The sequence below is a fragment of the Erinaceus europaeus genome, chromosome 19 (genome assembly GCF_950295315.1).
Source record: "Erinaceus europaeus chromosome 19, mEriEur2.1, whole genome shotgun sequence".
In the NCBI taxonomy this organism is placed as follows: Eukaryota; Metazoa; Chordata; class Mammalia; order Eulipotyphla; family Erinaceidae; genus Erinaceus; species Erinaceus europaeus.
The window spans coordinates 48,899,708-48,907,562 of NC_080180.1; positions in this window are offsets into that span (position 1 = coordinate 48,899,708).

Genomic DNA, 7,855 nt, shown 5'->3' on the forward strand with positions numbered 1-7,855 from the left:
AGCTTTATATACACCTGAGTCCTTCATGAGGTATGACTTTAGAAATGGTTACCTTTCCTAGTTAATATTTAATTTTTTGGTTCGCTTGTTGGACGAACTATTTTATCACTTAAGCAACATCTTCCCAGCAAGACTTATTTACTTGTCACACAACTATTCTTCTCTGTTGGCCAAATTTAGAAATACCGAAGTTCTTCAATTCACTTCACTAGACAATATGATGGGAAATTAGAACAGTCTTCAAAGAGTAGCACAATTCCTGTAAGTTACTGTGGTAGCCACAAAGGGTCAAAGAGAATATGTGGGGAGGAAGATATTTTTAATCCAAACACACAAAAAATGGGACTGTTCACAGCACATTGACAAATATTTCGAACTTTCTAAAAGTAACTGGAGGAAATGTTTATATTTGGAAGGGAAATGTGTGGTTTAGTTTTTAAAAGGGTTATTAAAATCAAGAATAAGATACTATTATATCACCATGTATTTATCCTCTCTTTTGTCAAATAGTCAGAATAAGAAATTTACAAGTCACGTCTTATTCTGTTAGACAAACATCAAAAACAAAAAAAAAGTTATCTTCCTTGCTGTGACCCCTTCACAGGTTATCCTTTATTGGTGTAAGCTGAAATGTTCAACAAATTCTAACGTTAGTAACATTATCAGCAGATTAAAAATCAGTCGATTTTTAAATCAAAATAGTACTATAGTGGTTACATTCATACCTAACATCTCATTTTATATTGACTCTATTACATGAGATTATTATTTTAACATCTGTGAAGGCTTCATATATTTCTTTCAAGTATATGCTCAGATAAGCATAGCACATTTAGTTTCGTCATTTCCTATATACCATCAAATCCATCTCACTCACCTTTTCATTTGAGTAGCACACACAGGATTAACAGCCCCTACAAAAATCAATAGGGAAATCAAAGTCAACAATACAAAGCCCAGGGAGTGTGTTGTTTTCTAGCATTTTCCATGGTGTGTTTGTTTGTTATTGGTACGGAGAGAGAAACATTCTCGTTCAGTAGCTTAGATGATTTTATTAGAGAGCTTCAGTTTGTGGAGATGTGGGTCAGTAGAGTTCTTTTGAGACAAAGTTTTTGAGTAGATTCTTGATAATGGTATGAAGTCCATTAACTTGTTTTCTTCTCTTGGAAGCATAGGTTACATTCTCAATATTTTTATATAGAGAGAAACAGAGAGAGAGAGAGAAGAGGGGAGTGCGGGAGGGGGAAGACCACAGCAGTGAAGCTTCCTTCAATGCTGGGGCTTGGGAAGAAGGGGCAGGTACATGGCACAGAAGATCACTATCCAACTGAACTATTTTGCCAGCCTCCAAATTCTTTTAGCTTGGCATTATTGAAGCAAAATATTGAATTCAAGCTAAGTGAATTATTTCCTTGGGTTTCTTCAAATTTTGTGTTCTATGTGTTAATTGAGATTAAAAGCTGTACTTTCAGATGAGTTTTACTTTTTCTTACATGAGTATGTGGTTTACATGAAAAGTAAATGTGTGTTTAAATTAAGATAGAAGAGTTTTTCCCTTTAAAATGCAACTGAACAAAAGTTTAATAATCTGAACAATATTCTGTGTTAATGATGCCAAATCTATGCTGCTTTTAAAAGCTTATCTGTTTAAGAAGACAGAACCAAAGGTTTGCTTTAGGCTATCATTATCATAGCGTTCATTTCCAAGCACTGATATTTTACCAGTCGACCATTAGTACTTGCCAGAAATTTATTTCTAAGTCTCTTCTAGCAGATAATATAAACTTATTAAAATGAAAATTCCTTTACATATATACTTTTTTCTACTCTGTCATTCTCACCATGATCAGGAGGGTAGAACAAACTACTAGAATGTAGTTCCTGTAGAGTGGACTAGACTAGAGTAGAGTAGAGTAAAGTAGAGTGGAGTGGAGTGGAGTGGAGTGGAGTGGAGTGGAGTGGAGCGGAGCGGAGCGGAGCAGAGCAGAGCAGAGCAGAGCAGAGCAGAGTAGAGTAGAGTAGAGTAGAGTAGAGTAGAGTAGAGTAGTGACCTAGTGTTCATTCCACAAATAGTGCATGAGGACCTTCTAGGTGGTAGCTATTGTGCTGAGGGATGGGGGTACACTTATGAGCAAAGCAGACACCTAACAAACTATATAAATGAATGAATGACATGACTTTCCCTGCATATGTATGCCAAGCTTGGATGATCATGTGTCTTGTTTAATTCTCCCCATACTCCTTCACCCCTGCCCCACTAGGTCCTTTGCCATCATGTTCCAGAACCTGAATTCTCCCCCCACCCACCCCAGAGTCTTTTTCTTTGGTGCAATATACCAACTCCAGTCCTAGTTCTGCTTAGTGTTTTCTCTTCCAATCTTGTTTTACAACTTCTGCCTGTGAGTGAGATCTTAAAACTAGAATGCTACATATACTTTAACTCAGGCTCAGAGAGATTAAGTAGCCAATACGTAAGAGATAGGAGGTTCTGCTACCCGGACTTAACAAAGATCTTCCTGACCCTAAAGTTCATGCTCTGAGCTGGTCATACTTTATGGTCCACAAAATAGTAACATAACATAGAATTTGTCTGTAACTTTTTAGTTTGTTATTGTTCAGATCAGTCTACTGTCTCTGACCTCTGGTATTTCATGCAGGAACATTCACTCTTACTCATACCTTTATTTGCTCCTCTATTTCCACACTCATACATAGGTGTGACTGTGGACACTTATGTTTTTGTGAGAAATACAAAGCAACTCACTACTAGAAAGATGTCAGATTTCTTGAAGATCCAACAGGAAAATCAAGTGATCCAATCTAGATATGTGTGTTATTTATGCTACTGACATTGGTCAGAGTTGATAACCTTTCCCTCTAGATGCTGCTACAAAAATGTCACTGGGTCAGTTGACCAGGTGTTCTGCTTATTTATTTTATAAACATTATTTTTTAAAAGTTTCTTTAGTTCTTACTAGATGTCTTTCCCTAGAAAGTGGCATAATATTACAACAACACTCCACAGCACCTAATATTACAAAGTAAACTGCCATGTTTTCAAAGAGGACAAATTGTAGAGACCCCACTATTATAATATTTGGCTTTCTTTTTTTTTTTTTTTTTTCAAATGCTGATACCATTGGTGGAGGAGAAAGGAGTACTATTTGTTCAGGTCAATAGGGCAGTGATGTTTCTACCAGCTGATACTGTTACATAAGTCAAGGGCAGTAAATCAGTGACAGAGGAAGCAGATTTCAGCCTGTGCTGCCTAGCATCTCTCTATCACCAAGGACACCCTGTGGGGACTGACTGTCACTGCAGGGTCATTGATACTGTCATGACTCACTGACTCAGTCTATAGCACACATGGCAAGTGCTTATCGGATGCTTACAGAGCACCGACTCTGAGGCAAGCAGCTTGTGAGGGGCTGAGGCTAATTTGGTAAACAAGATGGACAAGAATCTGTGTTTATGAAGATGAGGAATGAAAACTACCTATGATGACATGACCTGAATGAACCTAAGATGCTGGAAGTGCAAACTAGGGAACTAACCTCCTTCAGATGGGAATAAAGACATAAGAAGACAAAGCTTTTGGATTTGAAATGTGTGGTTTAAAAAATTGTATGGTTTGAGGGGTCCAAGAGGTGGCACACCTGACTGAATACAGGCATCAACATGTGCAAGGACCTAGGTTTAAACCCTCAGTCCCCACATGCATGGAGGAAGCTTCATCAACAGTGAAGCAGTGCTGCAGGTGTCTCTCTTTCTGCTTTTCTACCTCCCTTTCCCCTCTCAATTTTTTCTCTGTTCTATCAAAAATAATATAGAAAAAGAAAATAAAAAGGAGAAATGGCTGCTGGGAGCAGTGGATTCATGGTGCTAAGCCCTCCCTCCCCAACCCCCCCACCGCAATAATTGTATGTGTGCCTTTGTGTGTGCGTGTGCGTGTGTGTGTGTGTGTGTGTGTGTGTGTGTGTGTGTGTGTGTGTCTGGGATATGGGTATCTAGTTTGTATCACACATCCAGCATCTGGTAGGAACTTGAAAAATCTGCTGAACAAATTTATGAAAGTATAAAGAGTAGACAGTTGAAGGAAATAAAGAAATATTGATAGTCAAAGTAGGTATAGTTTAAACTATTTTGACAATGTTGCTAAATCATCATTGGTGTCTCAGTGGATTTTTATTAGCTTATCCTGAAGTGTTCCCATGGGGAAACTACTACTGAAGAGTTGGGGACCAGCTGTCTGCCCAAGCCTGAGACCACTGTGACAGTGACAGCAGTTACTGGCTGGCTATTATTCATGAGGAAACATACTGCAACAAACAAGGAAGTCAGTCTCCCTCTGTTGACATGGAAAATATCAGCTTCTTTTTCTTTTTCTTTTTCTTTTTCTTTTCTTTTCTTTCCTCTTTTTTTTTTTTTGCCTCCAGGGTTATTGCTGGGGCTCACTGCCTGCACCACGAATCCACTGCTCCTGGTGGCTATTTTTTCCATTTTGTTGCTCTTGTTGTTTTATTGTTGTTGTGGTTATTATTATTGTTGTGATTATTGTTGGATAGGATAGAGAGAAATGGAGAGAGGAGGGGAAGACATAAAAGGGGAGATAAAGATAGACATCTGTAAACCTGTTTCACCGCTTGTGAAGAGACCCCCCTGCAGGTGGTGAGCCGGGGTCTGGAACTGGGTCCTTTTGCTTAGCACCATGTGCACTTAACCTGCTGCACTACTGCCCAGCACCCCAATTTGCTTTTCTTAAGGAAGCTGATGATGAACATGGAGATAAGGAGGAGCGGAGCGGGGAAGGGTTTTTTTTTTTTTTTTTTTTTTTTTTTTTTTTTTTTACCAGAGGACTATTCAGCACTAGCTTATGGTGGTGCAGAAGATTGAACCTGGAACTTTGGAGCCTGAGGCATGAGAGTCTCTTATACCATCTATCCCTAGCCTGGAAAAAAATAACTTTGGTTTCTTCAGCTCAAGGCCATTCAAAAGATGCAGATAAAAAACATTTTTTTTCTGTTTTGGTTAAATTGAAACACAAACCCACAAAGGAATGATGAACCTTGTCAGTGTATTGCTTCCTTCTGAAATGACCCATAGAAAGCAGAACGGGGACTCCAAAGGTGACTAAACTCAGGGACAGACAACTCAGGGCAGCTCTAACAATGCCACCAGTCCCTACCCCATTTAATGCTTGCAGATGAAACAGACAGTTGGGTCAACTGGCCCAGTGGCACTTTTGTGGCAACATTCTAGAGAGAAAATGAACAGACTTTATCAGCTGAAGTAGCCCACACATCTAAACTGGAACATTTTACTCTTCTTTATCTAATGTCCTTCTAATAGTACCCATCTCTGCCTGCCCTCGCACATTCATTTACAGAATCTTTCACAACCTAACAAATATTGAATTAAATTAGCAGTATTCTCTACAAAATGTGGCCAGAATTAAGTTAATATATATTTATAATTTCTATCCAAGAATCAGGTGTGCACTGTCAGTGATTCAAAATTGTTAGTCTCTTATTTTTCATCTAAGACTTGCATGTTTTCTTTTTTTCCCTTTTGTTGCCCTTGTTTCATCATTGCTGTGGTTATTATTATTGTTGTCACTGATGTCATTGTTGTTGAATAGGACAGAGAGAAATGGAGAGAGGAAGGGAAAACAGAGGGGGAGAAAAAGATAGACACCTGCAGACCTGCTTCACCGCCTGTGAAGCGAAAGCGACTCCCCTGCAGGTGGGGAGCAGGGGGCCCGAACTGGGATTCTTTTTTTTCTTTTTTTTAATATTTATTTATTTATTCCCTTTTGTTGTCCTTGTTGTTTTATTGTTGTAGTTATTATTATTGATGTCATTGTTGTTGGATAGGACAGAGAGAAATGGAGAGAAGAGGGGAAGACTGAGAGGGGAAGAGAAAGATTGACGCCTGCAGACCTGCTTCACTACCTGTGAAGCGACTCCCCTGCAGGTGGGGAGCAGGGGGCGCGAACTGGGATCCTTACACTGGTCCTTGGGCTTTTCAAACAGGGATTCTTAAGCTGGTCTTGGGGCTTCGAGCCATGTGTGCTTAACCTGCTGCGCTACTGCCTGACGCCCTGACTTGCATGTTTTCTATAAGTCCTACATCCATTATTTTTAACTGTATCTGAAAATTATTAATATCTGGCTATCATTGTATTCAAACAGATTAATTTTCTTACTGCTTTCAATAGTTTTTCAGGTTGTTTTATTTTCTCTAGGCATAAAGTAATACAATTTGTAAATAAATGTAGCTTTGCTTCATTCTTTCCTGTTTTATATCACCATTTCTTCTCAGATCAATAACATGATTAGCACTGTCAGAAAAACAAACAAACTGTGGTGTATAGTAGTGATAGTAAGGATACTTGTTTAGTGGGTCACTAAAGAAAATTTTTTTTCAAATGTTAATCTACAAAAATGATGCTGACTTTTGGTAATATATATTTTAAAGAAAGTCCAAAATGACTAAATTATAATAGTACAAAATACAAACAACCCAATGTACTCGAATAATTCTTAATTACTGACATTCACAAGCTTTTCTGCCAACTAATTTTTTTTTTTTTTAGCAAATGTCACAACAGTCATATTGTCGTGAAATGCAGTTTCACGAAAACCCAGGCATTAACTGGCACTGACAATCCTTCATAATCTCCTGTAGCTCCAAAGATTTCCTCCCACTGTTTCCAGAAAACACTACTGCTAACACTGTCCCAGCATTCCTGGTATTGTAGTAAGAAATGAGAGGACAAATGACTGTGTGTGGCCTTAGGGGGAAAAAAAAAAGATATGATAACTCTCACTATTCTTTCTTCTGAATTAGTGAGAAATTACAAATCTGAACTTTACGGAAAAGGCATATATATGTGAAGAATAGTGTATATAAGGATGAAGGCATCAAAATATATTAGACTGTCTGAACTGAGAGAAGGGGAACCAGTTGTAGTACTAACCGTTATCATGCCAATGAAAATCAGAGAGGGAGTCAAGCCGTAAGGCAGTGGGTTAAGCTCACGTGGCGCAAAGTGCAAGGACTGGCATAAGAATCCCGGTTCAAGCCCGGGCTCCTCACCTACAGGGGCGTCGCTTCACAAGCAGTAAAGCAGGTCTGCAGGCGTCTTTCTCTCCCCCTCTCTGTCTTCCCTTCCTCTCTCGATTTCTCTCCGTCCTATCCAACAATGACTTCAATAACAACAATAATAACTACAATAAAAAACAACAAGGGCAACAAAAGGGGATACATAAATAAATAAACATAAAAACCTTTTAAAGAAAAGAAAAGAAAATCAGAGAACACTTCTTATAAAAATCTGTTTAAAGGGTTGGGCGGGGGGGGGGGGTGGGCAGCATAATGGTTATGTCCTGATCTCCTAGGTTCAGTCTCCAGCACCAACATAAGCCAGAGTTAAGCAGTACTTTGGTATCTATCCTCTAGTATCTTTCTGTCTCTTTCTCACTGTATCACTGTCATTAAAATAATATATATGTATATATATTTAATTGGATTAAAACTGATAAAAATAAGGTAAATCATTAATGTAAACAGCTACTACTACTCAGTGGGAAAGTATTTGAAAGATTATTGTTATGTCCTCTGTTTTGGTGGGGTGTAAAAATTAGCTTAACCAATAAAAGAAGGCCCTCCTTAAATTTTCTTCTATTGGTTTCATACTAAAAGGCTTAGTTTCATGTACATTAATAAAGTATTGAGCCTGTAGCCTGTAGGGAAAACCTTCCTTCTCTAGTGAAGAGTAGTAGTGCCCCCTACTGCTAAAATTAGAGAACTCAAGATTAAGCTGCATCATTATCTTTTTCTGGATCCTTAATTC